This window comes from Abramis brama (assembly GCF_963993115.1).
Source record: "Abramis brama genome assembly, chromosome: 16".
Taxonomy (NCBI): Eukaryota; Metazoa; Chordata; class Actinopteri; order Cypriniformes; family Leuciscidae; genus Abramis; species Abramis brama.
In genome coordinates this window covers 22,347,244-22,360,661 of record NC_139978.1, presented here as the reverse complement: position 1 = coordinate 22,360,661, position 13,418 = coordinate 22,347,244, and the positions used below count along the sequence as shown (strand labels likewise).

At 39.4% G+C, this 13,418-nt stretch overlaps 1 protein-coding gene across 1 annotated transcript in view; it reads right to left on the bottom strand.

Moving 5' to 3' along the window:
* The window catches only part of slc16a1b (solute carrier family 16 member 1b), a 40,234-nt gene extending 27,714 nt beyond the window's left edge, over positions 1-12,520 (bottom strand). The window contains exon 1 of the mRNA XM_084086964.1: positions 12,337-12,520. The gene's annotated coding sequence lies outside the window, so the exon portion shown is untranslated. The remainder of the gene's footprint in view (positions 1-12,336) is intronic.
* Positions 12,521-13,418: the final 898 nt, after the last annotated feature.

Here is a 13,418-nt window from a genome sequence, read left to right as displayed (position 1 = left end):
AGCTTAAGGTCTGCGTGGAGGACGTGAGCAGAGTCTTCAAAAAACAGAAGACTAGGAAAGCTTCAGGCCCAGACGGCATCTCATCTGCTTGTCTAAAAGCCTGTGCTGACCAACTGGCCCCAGTCTTCACGCAGATCTTCAACAGATCATTGGAGCAGTGTGAAGTTCCCTGCTGCTTCAAACGCTCCACTATCATCCCGGTTCCCAAAAAAACTAAAATCACTGGACTTAATGACTACAGACCTGTCGCTCTCACGTCTGTGGTCATGAAGTCGTTTGAAAGACTGGTGTTGGCCTATCTGAAGGACATCACTGGACCCCTGCTGGATCCCTTTCAGTTTGCTTACAGAGCAAACAGGTCTGTGGATGATGCAGTCAACATGGGACTGCACTATATCCTGCAACATCTTGACAGACCTGGGACTTATGCACGGATCTTATTCGTGGACTTCAGTTCGGCCTTCAATACCATCATCCCTGATCTTCTCACAGCCAAACTGACTCAGCTCTCCATGCCATCCTCAATCTGTCAGTGGATCTCCAGCTTCCTGACGGACCGGCAGCAGCTAGTGAGACTGGGGAAACTCACATCCAGGACCCTCACCATCAGCACTGGCGCCCCCCAAGGGTGCGTTCTCTCCCCACTGCTCTTCTCCCTTTACACTAATGACTGCACTTCTAAAGACCCCTCTGTCAAGCTCCTGAAATTTGCAGACGACACCACTGTCATCGGTCTCATCCAAAATGGTGACGAGTCTGCTTACAGACTGGGGGTTGAACAGCTGGCTGTCTGGTGCAGTTATAACAACCTTGAGCTGAACACACTCAAAACAGTGGAGATGATTGTGGACTTAAGGAGAAACACCCCAGCACTCCCCCCTCTCACCATCATGAACAGCACTGTGGAAGCAGTGGAGTCATTCAGGTTCCTGGGCTCTACCATCTCTCAGGACCTGAAGTGGGCAAATCACATTGACTCCATTGTGAAAAAGGCCCAGCAGAGACTGTACTTCCTTCGCCAGCTGAAGAAGTTCAATCTGCCACAGGAGCTGCTGATCCAGTTCTACTCAGCCACCATTGAGTCTGTTTTAAGCACTTCCATCACTGTCTGGTTTGGTTCAGCTTCCAAATTGGACATCAGGAGACTACAACGGACAGTCCGGACTGCAGAGAGGATTATTGGTGCCCCCCTGCCAACCCTCCAGGACCTGTACTCTTCCAGAGTGAGGAAGAGAGCAGGTAAAATCATCACAGACTCCACTCACCCTGGACACCACCTGTTTGAACTGTTACCGTCAGGACGGCGACACAGATCACTGGCCACAAGAACATCCAGGCACAGGAACAGTTTCTTTCCACAGGCCATTTCCCTTCTGAACACTTAACATGCCCCCAAGGCATATGCCTGTAAGTGCAATACTCCCACTGTCTAGTGCAATATTCTCTAACTCAGGTGATATTTATATCTATATTATTCATACTACTCAAAATACTGTAAATATGTTTATAATCTGTAACATGCGCTAGACTCCCACTGTCTGGTGCAATATTCTCTAACTCAGGTGATATTTATATTTATATTATTCATACTACTCAAAATACTGTAAATATGTTCATAATCTGTAAATGTTTATTCGGACTAAACCCAACTGTGACCCTACTTTTTTACTTTTATACAATTTTTATTTATTTTTTATATATTTTTATTCTTAGAATTTGTATTACTATGTTTCTTGTTGTATTTGTATTTGTATATGTGCACTGGAAGCTTCAGTACCAAGAAAAATTCCTTGTGGGTGCAAGCACACTTGGCAATAAAGCTCTTTCTGATTCTGATTCTGATTCTGAACATAATGCTTGTGGACTTACGCATATTCTGAATAATTAGTAACGTACAAAGCCGCTCTTATTCACAACTAAATAATAAAGAGTTATGACTTGAAATGTTTGCTGTATACCACAATCAAAAACAGCTTATACAAAAAAAGTGAATGAACATCTGCAGAGAGCACAGTCAAAATGTAACTTTTTGTGACTGGCATTGCACATATTGCAGGGAAGTATAACCATAGACTGTAAAAAATATGGACAAAGCGTCTGTGACGTCACCCATAGACTTTCTGAAGAACGGTTTTGAAGCCGTTCATGGGGGGTATGGGCGGCGCCATCTTTGAAAATCTTGGGAAATCCTAACCCCGCCCACTTTCTGGCCAATCCATATATGGGTAAAGGATGCAGCGCGCATCACTCAGCTCGCTCTGCTACTCCGGTTATCTCTGTGTATATTTTAGGCAACGAAATATGTTATAAAACACCATACTAACTCTTTTCGTTTTGATTTAAAGTAGGGATGCACCGATCCACATTTTTTCACTTCCGATCCGATCCCGATACCTAAATTTGGATATCGGCCGATACCGATACTATTCCGATACCAGAGCCGTGTTTGCTTTAATATTTTTGTTATCATTATTGTTTATTTTATATGATGCTGAAATAAACTTCTCTCAACAGGCAAGTATGATATGTATGCATGCATGTATGTATGCCCCAAAAGGCAACTTGAGGTAAGAATAAGGTCAGAAAAGGAAGTCAGAAAAATAGAAAATCCTGTTAACAGGAAAAATCTCATTCATTTGAAAACAAATATGCAACTGTAAGGGTTTCAAATTGATTGTCATGTCAATATTTATTACATTCCCAAAATGTCAAAATCAAATACTTGAGTCTTGAAATATAAGAAAAGTGCAAGTGTAAACATCTTACACACACACTATCTGAAGGGTGATCCTCGCTCCGATTCGGTAACTCCCGATGAATGCTCGATCAACATCAGCATCTTGCAAACAGACAAGCGGATTTCGCCTCAGACGCGCGTCAATTTCGTACTGGGCGCGCGAATGGATTCAAAATATTCAAGCGTCCAACTAGACGCGGTAGACGCGAATTTGACGCGCTATTCGCGTTTGGTGAGAACGCACAGTAATGTGTTGCTTTTAAAATGTTTGATTGCGTTCGTTGTGTTGTACGACGCGAGGGAGCTTTAAAGAGCTCTGAATTACGGCTTTGCAAACATTGCATTTTGCTGTCTTTGCGTTTCCAGTGTGAAGCGACATGTTGGCTAGCCGCAAACTGCGGAACGGATTTCGTGAGCGGGGGCGTGTCTCATAACTAGCAGGCTCACCGGCGGGAATCACTTTCGGAGTCATTTCAGCAGACAACGTTAAAGCGCAGACATGACTCATGGATATCGGATATCTCCACAGGTTGGATCGGGAAAATCCGATACTTGAATTACGCTGGTATCGGTCCGCCCATCCCTAATTTAAAGAAATCTTAAACATTATAGCCACACAAATGTGGTTCAGGCAACGCGTATTGATTATATACAAACCTGCCTCTTTTCGTTTTAAATATAATATAAAAATATTAAACATTTTAATATGGTCCAGGCAATATGTGCATTTGTACTAAACAACAGATTTTGCAGTAAACAACATTACAGATCATCTTCGTTGTATTAAAATTTAAAATGACAAAACTCAACCCAGTCTCTTTTTGTTAAATTTCAGTTTTATCAATATTAGCCATTATAAAAGTATAAGTACTTTTGGCTGTCCCTAAGGGCGGGCGTACACGGTGCGAGTTCGGACACTCGGGAGGTCGTGAGATATTGCACACGTTGCGAGTCAGTTTAACTGAAAATCGTGTCAAAGCAGCTGGTACACGGCACGACTGTCCTGCACAAATTTTATCCCGAGCGAGCAACACGTGAGCTTTCGCGCTAAACACAGAGACCGTCAATGTTGCATGCAGCCAGGCAAAGCTTCAGATAGAAAAATGACAGAAATGTGTGTGCAAATGATTTGTTGAAAAGCAAAGAACAGTAGCCATTCCTTTTAACATAAAAACTAGAGAGAGAGAGAGAGAGAGAGAGAGAGAGAGAGTGTATGCGCACGCTGTATGGTTGCTGCCACTGAGGTATAGCCCCATCGACGTGGTTGTGTATGATTTGGCAATAGGGGACAGCTGGTGAAAATCGGGCTGACTACCCGAATTTTTTAAACATGTTTAAAAATTATCGGGAGGTCGGGGAGGTGCTCATAACGTGCTCTCTGGCACTGGACAAAACAGATCACTACAAATAAACCCATCATAAAACCTAAAACTTTATATATGCTAGACACGAGTATGCATTTCTGAGATGCTCAAAAGAATAACAAAATCCCAAGAATTTTAAATAGATTGCCTTACTGAATATAAATAAACCTTCAATTCAACCTCCATCAAAATATCTGTAAACATTAAATGCATCTTCCATTGGAATGTTTAAAAGACAGAAAATTAATGCAGAAAAGCCAATGACAGTTTAATAAGAGAGAGCATGGTAGATAAACAAAATAAATATGTAGTCACCCACTTAGAGACTATGAGACTTTAGATATGGCCAATTGCAGCTGTCTAGACTAGAGCTCTGTGCCCGGTTGCATAAAGCACCTTAAGTTTTTCCCTTAAGTATGATACTTAAGGGGCGATTTCGCCTTACCTAAGAGAATAACTTAAGGGTGTTGCATATAATATCTTAAACGGTTCTCTTGGGTAAAGGAAACATTTAAGTGTTTCACGACAGCGATCCTGGATTCACGTTATAAAAGTCTGTTGTTGCCATAGATACGCAAAACACTAACACTAACACTTTCGCAGTTTCATCAAATAAAGTAGGCTAGGATATCGGAATGGATAAAAACAAAAAAAGAAAGCCTAATTGGACAGAGGAGGAGAATTGCATTCTTCTTGACGAATATGGTAAAAGAAAAACAATTTTTGACCGTTGCGTTTAAATGACGGGACAGCCCCCGCAACCCGGTGAACCACTCTGCTGACAGACGATTTATGCACGTGGAAAACATAAACTCCCAGTTGCAAAAAAACGCAGTGCTATAAGCAGTTGTAACACCGCAGGTAAAGAGTGGTTGCGATGTGTGACATGGTCAAGGTCGCCGTCTAGTTTGTTAGCGATGTCAAATATTGCGCGTCGATCAAATCGGTATTCCTGCAACCATTTTTTATCGCTAAGATGGTCCAAAGGGTTCTCCCTATCCCTAAAAATTATTCTTGGCACATAATGATCTTCAGCTTGTTCCATAAATTCAGCCATATCGTCTTATTTTTGTCCGCGTTACTCTTAAGGTTACGATTTCCAAACCTTAAGTTATACTTAGGGAAATGACCGTTAAGGGGTTTTATGCAACACTTGACGCTTTTTAAGGGATTAAAACAGCGTTTAAGGGAAATTCTAAGTGTTTATGACGTTTCACTTAAAGAAACCCTTAAGTAACACTTAAGGGTTTTTTTCTGCAACACCCTTAGGTTTAAGGGAAACATAAGGGAGAACTTAAGGGAAAATTACACTTAAGGTACTTTATGCAACCGGGCACTGGTCTGGTCAACCAGTTTACAGCTGCCATTATAATGAGAGCCCTCAGCTATGTCTGTATCACTTTTACTGGCACTACGGAACTTCGGGGTTCGGGTAGTAACCTGAGCACAAAAAGAACTACAAAATTCGACTGCTTTACGGCATACCTCACTTCCCCCACCAACCACCACCACCACCAAGTATATTCATATGACATGCTGAAATATATGCCACTGTACCTGGGATAAAGACATTTCACACGCAACGCAGGCAGTCTGCCCAAGACGTGAGAACTCCTTCTGCAGAGTTCGGGGGTATCGGCTTGTCAACAAATGCACATGTATCCCCTGGTGTAACCATGACAGATTTTACGACAGTAGTAGAAGACAATACTGTTTCCCAACTGTAGGGGGACCCCGAGAGCAAAAGTTACTTGGTGTTGCTTTAAATAATAGCTGATAGGGCTCTCTGTAGCTATGTTTACATCATTAGGTGAGATTTTTTTTTTCTTGAGAAAAATTAACGCTTATCTTGTGTACCTAATATTTATCCAAATGAGTCAATATTAAATCAAATCACAAGAATTTAATTTAATTTAATTGAAATCGTGAAATTTGTGTCAAGCAATAATAACAAAACGTAGCTTACCAGAAATTGTACCATGTAAACATTGTAACATGTTGCCACTGAACCTAATAAAATTCAGTTTAGTTACTAAAATGTTTTGACAATCACAATACACTTCACAATGGATGAATATGAGATGTTGCAATGTCTATGGCTCAATATATGACTCATGATTTGACTGCCCAGAATTGAGACATTTTAAGATGTAAACTGGGACTCCACTTTTTTAAACATTAGGCTAAACATGCACTATTTAAAAACAAAGCAGGTAGTAGGCTATACAGTGTATATTGAGCAGTACTAAAGCTTATCACAACCCCCTATGTAAATCACTCACATATGCGACTAAATCTTCAATATGGGCGACTAAAAAATGTCTATTAGCCATTGGCCATTGGCTAATTGCCAATTGGCTAACAGATTCTTAGATTTTACTCGCCAGTGTGTGTGTTAAGAGGCTAAGTATAAGTTTAGCATAGCATAGATAGTCCGAGTGCTCAGCGAGTGAAAATAATGTATGAGCGCTTGAGAGCTATGCTTATAATTGTGCTCTTACAAACTATTCCAACTCAAACATTCTGGGAAAATGTGTTTAGATAAAAACTGAAAGAGTTGTTGGAAGCTTAATGATGGTGACATTGAATTGGTGGGACTGTGGTGTAGTTTGTTTATTTAGTTGTATTTTCCTAATTACTTAAGTTCTAACACACACACTATATCAGTAGTCTGGTGAGTAACCAAAAATGTTTTACTAGCCAATGGTTCCTTGAAGCGAATTATCTTATTTCACCAAAGACAATAGACGCATGACATCTGGCTGCATCTCAAAAGAAGGGAGTGATCGTTTCCTGAAACTTCTTGGTCTGAAATATTTACAAGTGTTAATGTTTAGTCATTAATGGTCAAAAAGTCAGGGGGGAAAGTGTGATAAAATGAATATGTAGCCTATGCCTTGGAGTACAATCTTTTAGGTTAAAGACTTTACGTCAAAAGTTCTTTGCAAATAGAGAAGGACATACTCCATTGTTTTGAACTTAACCAGTGTGACTAAACTACACTCACTCTCATGTTATTTCAAACCTGTATGACTTGGAACACCACAAAAGAAATTAGGGTTCAGATTTTATTTGAAAACAACATTATGAAAGTATCGCTATATTCTAAGTCTTCTGAACAGACTGATATTGTCTATATTCAATGAAAATCTTCTCTTCTTGGTGGGCTCATGAGAGAACGGATTCATGAACGGATCATTTATTGTATGGCTTCAGAAAAATTATGATGTATGGTCCATACTTTTATGGTACTTTGAATTCTGAAAGCTTAACTCCACATTCATCCACATTAGAAAAGGAAGCCATATGGAATGATATGCAATGACACGACAACATGAGCAAATATTTGTATATTTTTGCAACAACCCTGAAGAACTCCTCAAACCATTTCCTCTTCTTATGAAATCTGACAGAGAACGCCCAACACATATGTGTCAAAGTTTTGCTTACAGGCATTTTAAATTTTGTGAACTTTTACAGTTCATTGAAACCAAAGGCCTTGTAAAGTCTATCAGACTGATGTTATTTTTCACAATCCCTTTTCTCTCACTCTCAGTAGAGCAAAAAGGATGGTACTGAGTGACATGCTTTATTCATCCATTCAATCTGCCAAAGTACACACACACAGCAAGTTATTTGCTTCTGAAAACAGACTGCTCAGTATAATGCCTGATGGAAATCTAAAAGTGGGCCCACAATCATTAATTCATAGAAAGGGCCGTTCATATGACTCTGATTAATTATTAATGGGTGAAACAAGTAGCACACACACAGTATAAGGAATAGCCATTAAAACAATTTCACAGGCACTTACACAAATACATTAAAATCACTTGCCCCTTCAAAGTCTTGAGTCCTGAGAGGTGGGTTTAAACACTCCCCCAACATTCATTGGTCTCTGACTGATATACAGGTCTCTGTTTGTCTCCACAGGGCTCTGACGAGGAAACATTTGACTACTAAAGCACAAACCTTTACATGTGAAGAGAGATAGAGTTCCTTTCCACTCAGAGTTAAAGCAATAATTCATCCCACAAATATGAAAATTACATTGCCAATTAAGGACAAAAAATGGGGACTGAAGCTTTCAAGCTTAAAGGCAAAAAAGCTCTAAAAAGTACCATAATAGTCCATTCGAAACATGCTATATTTGCTACACAAGTTCTTGAGTCATACAATAACTTTGTGTGAGGAATAGAACAAAATTTATTCTACACTGATAAACGCTGTTGAAAGCTGCAAACGGATTAAATGACGGAGTCAGTCGAGCACAAGAATCAGTCCAATTTGTAAAAGAATCATTCATTCATAGGTTTAAGTCATTTTTTAAGTTCCTCTTCACTGTTCACACAAAAACAAATGTCTCACCATTAAAATAATGTTCTCTTCTCATTATAATTTTATGTAGCCTATATGACAGACTTGCGCTGCACATGTCGCACTTGACTGTATTTTCCTTTTTTAAGTGAATCCAATCAATCGATTCAAAAACCATAAAGGCGAACAGTGCGCATCTGAAGTCTCTCAGCAGAAGGAAATAATTTATTGGCTTTAATATATCAGCCAAATTTTCTTATTGGGTCGATAACATCAAAAATGAGCATATATCGGTTGATACCGATATATCGTGCATCCCTACAAGATATTTATTTTAATTCACCCCCTTAAAAAAATAAAAAAAATCTTTGAAGAACCAGGATTCCCATGGTCTTGGAAAACCAGGATTTATGAGGAGGCCTCAGTTTAAAAGTGTGATTTCTAGACCTGTACAATTCATGTACATTAATAAAATCTTGGGCATTTTTATAATGAACACATTTTACAAGATATGCCAAGCTCTAAAATATTTAATGAGTAGAAATTAAATATAAATAAATATATTCTAAAAGTTATGGCGCCTTTGAATATTGCTGTGGACAAAGCAGGCCTTGGGAGTAAAAAAAGGTTCAGAACCACTGCTTGAAGGGTTTTGACAAGTGTTTAAGAGTGCGCATCTCAATAGAATTAACATTTACCACCAAGAGAACAGTAGAACAGCCAGATGGACCAGCACCAAGCCATACACACCTCCCCCTTTTGCTCCATTCTCATTCAAATTCCCCTTTGATTCTCAAACTTGACACACTCAATAGATAGATGATGAGAAAGCATGTCTTTAAGCTCTTTTCCCCCCTTCATCAAACCACAGCCTTTAAGTTACCCAATACATTCCCGCTGTTAAGACTGATGGTGCTTTTACACTGCATGGTACGGCTCACTTTTTTGGGGGGGTGGGGGTGTTGGGGTTCCACTGTGTACAGTACCTAGTTTTTTTTTAGTACCCACCTCAGTTGAGGTTCCAAGCGAGCCGCCGTACCAATACTAAAGTGTGACGTGTAAACACTGCAGATCACAGATTGGTCAGAGAGAATCGTCACCAGCATTATTGAATTTGTGACACGAGACACCAAACCCGCTAGATTTAAAAAGTCAGCAACATTTCAAATCATTTGTTTGCACAACTTTTTTAAACGACTGGTTCACGCAACTTGAAAAAAAGAAATGGCTGTATCGTGGTCAGTAGACGAGGTGGCGGCGGAGTTTGTGGCATTCATAACTAGCCAACAATAGAACGTCCTTTCTGTCATATTCAATTGCCACCTAATACAGGGCACATAACCACAAACACACAAACCACCACTGTGAGCCTATACGCGTATACCTGCCAAACGACCACAGGCTGACACTATAAGTTTGTGGCTTGTCTTAGCAACAAACTATACGTGAAAAGAAATATAATAAACTTAGCACTAAACAATACCTGTAACAAAATATAATATCCATCACGGTGCGCTTGATGGTGACAGACTAGTTTGGCATCCTAGTACACAAATCAATTCAATTGTGTGCTCTTGTGACTCTTTTGAATTGCTAAACCCGTTTTTCTGCCACAACCTCAACATTTACCCTTGTGTGAACCTTTGATCAATTCCAAATCTGACGTGACCGCTGAACTTTACGTCAGCCAACTAGATCTCAAACAACACATAACAGCCCAGTCAAATGGACTTAAACAAACATTACATACGCAGTTTTATTTATGGGAGATTATCTTTACACTCTCAATGTGGGTCAAAGTTGGAAATGAAATTGCATCAGAAGCCTTCTGGAATTCATTACTGAAATAGTTTCAGGTTCCTCTTTTGTCAAGTAATGATTGTGTGTGCATCTTATGCCCAATTTCCATTTCCAGAGACAAAGTCATATCAGGTTTCTGATAGTACCACACACAGAGCGGCACCATTTGTGCCCTTATATCAGTGTGACCTCACTGACATATCTCTACCAACCATGCTAGTTCTTCTCCTAAATTGAGTAGAGATCTGTTTGATTAAATCTGAGGTGACTTGGTGACCTACATTTAACCTCATGAGATTAGCTTGCAAAATTGATGATATACCAATAAGCTCATGATGAAATATCAGAGATGTTGAAACTTTCCCCTGCAATAAAAAACTGATAAAATAAATCAGATACCAATAAGCTCATGATGAAATATCAGAGATGTTGAAACTTTCCCCTGCAATAAAAAACTGATAAAATAAATCAGATTCTCCTCATGAGAATCCATTATGAAAATGGACTATATAAATACAGCTAGAATTTTGACCCAAATATTTGTTTATTCAGAGTGTCGGTTTCCTCTCACGAATGGAAGCGGAGCTCTAATTTAGCTTAAAGGGTTAGTTCACCCAAAAAACCCTTATGTTGTTCCAACCCCGTAAGAATTTCGTTAATCTTCGGAACACAAATTAAGATATTTTTTATTAAATCTGAGAGCTGTCCTCACTCCTCCATAGGCTTCTAGGTAACTGAAACTTGCCGGCCCAGAAAGTTAGTAAAGACAATGTTTAAAATAGTCCAAGTGAATACAGTGGCTCAACCATAAGTTTATTGAGCGACGAGAATACTTTTTGTGCGCAAAAAAACCCAAAAATGAATCAAGTCATTATTTTTGTTTTCTTTGCGCACAAAGAAAACAACTGTGACTCAGCCACTGTAGTCACTTTTTTAAAATAATCGACTATTTTAACGATGTCTTTACTAACTTTCTGGGGGGGTTTTTTCTTTTTTTTTTATTCTGGGCCGGCAAGTTTCAATTACCAAGAGGCCTATGGAGGAGTAAGACAGCTCTAGAGTGATTAGAGTGAGTAATTACTGAGAGAAGGAAATGAATAGTGGAATAAAGTCGTTATTTTTGTTTGTTTTTGCGCACAAAAAGTATTCTCGTCGCTTGATATACTTGATTGAGCCACTGTAGTCACTTGGACTATATTAACGATCTCTTTAATAACTTTTCTGGGCTAGCAAGTTTCGGTCACCTAGCAGCCTATGGAGAAGTGATCCAGCACTCAGATTTCATCAAAAATATCTTAATTTATGTTCCGAAGATGAACGAAGGTCTTACGCGGTTGGAACAAGGGTGAGTAATTACTGACAGAATTTTCATTTTTGGGTGAACTAACCCTTTAAAACAAGCAGTGTGTTTCTAAAAGTCAGACCATCAGTGTTTATCTTACCCACTTTTGGTCTGAGTTGCTTGGTGACATTGGTTGAAAAGAAATATACAAACTGGCCAAATTACTCTGAAAAACAAGCTACTCGATGTCTCAAAACCTGGTGATCATATATAAAAACACAGCACATGCCTCGGATGCTCAAAAACTTATCTAGGTAGGCATTTCATCAGGATTTGATCCAGCCTAAGACTAAATGACTGAGTGAAAGCACAAAAGTAATCTTCAAATAACTATCAAAATGATAAAACAATGGATATATCCGCAACTGAACAGATGCTGTTGTTTTTTTTTTTTTTTCAAAGCACATCCTTCTTTGCGCACGTGAGCGCGTGATACGCGAGCGTGGCAATAAACTCAAACGGCGAGAAAAACGAACAACGTGATAAATGAGAGTGAGACCCACTTCTTGGTCTGTGAGAGAAGGGTCTGTTTCGGTGTTGGAGGGTTACAAACCCCCTTTTACTCAACAGCCCGTCTTAAATGGCCACAACTGTCTCAATCTGCAGGTCTGCGCGCACTACAACATCGCGAATGAATCACAAAGAGAGTGTGCTCGCACCACCAGAGTTCATGTTAATTCATTGTGTTCTTCTAAAGCTCAAGATGCACTTTTAAATGGACCCCTCTCTCTCCAGCCGGACCGTGTGGTCCACAGCCTGTAAATACACACACATACCTGCGCGTTTCATTCACCAGCTCCGGTTGCAAGTGTGCGATATCCTTCTGTGATGTGAGCTCCCGGTTCACCGAGCAGCATGGAGAACTCGGAATGGCTCCGTGGATTCGTGAATATGTGTGGTGTGACTTTACCCATCCGCTCGACTATGATAGAAACCCTGCTGCTGCGCATGCGCACAACTACTGTTCGGCCCCACGAGCGCTGGTGCAATATAGTCTCCAGTTACAAGGACACGAGGAGTTATGATGACTTTGAACGTGATGTTAAAACTTCACAGGGACGACCCTTTGAAGTTAATGCCATATGTTATTTACAACCCCACTTTCTTTTTAAAGATAACGAAAAATGCGTGATTGAAAAATCAGTAAGTAAAAGTTTAACTGAAGTTGAATCCAGGCCAGAACTGAAACGTGTTGAAAAGTATTTTGGCCGAATTATGTGAATTACGAATTATTATGAATTCTATTTAATGTGGATAGGCTACTTTTTACTTCCAGTATTTTTCTTTCTTTAAGTAGGCCTACATTTTCTCAGTAGGCTACTTTTGCTGTAGCCTACCCTTGAAAAGACATGATTTCTTATGCAAGATTACATCTCAAGCAAAATTATTGTTTAAAAGTATGCTTAGACATCCTTAGGATGTTTTTTAGGGATGCACAATATATCGGCCGATAAATCTATCGATGAGAAAATTTGGCCGATATATCTAAGCCGAAAAAAAATGGATTATTTCCTTCCGCTGAGACACTTCAGATGCGCACTGTTCACCATGATGGTTTTGAATTGCTTGAAATATGATTGGAATCACTTAAAAAGAAAAAAGAAAATACAGTTAAATGCAACATGCAGCACAAGTCTGTCATATGGGGTACATAAAATTATAATGAGAACATTATAATTGTGTGCTTGGGACATGGCTTTAAATGTTGAGACTTTTCTTTTTGAAATCAGACTTTCAAAAATTATAGGCTATAAAAATTTGGGTTTAGATTTATTGGCCAATATATCTGTTATTGGCTTTCAAATATAAAGAATTATCGGTTATTAGGATCGGCCAAAATCTTTATATCGGTGCATCC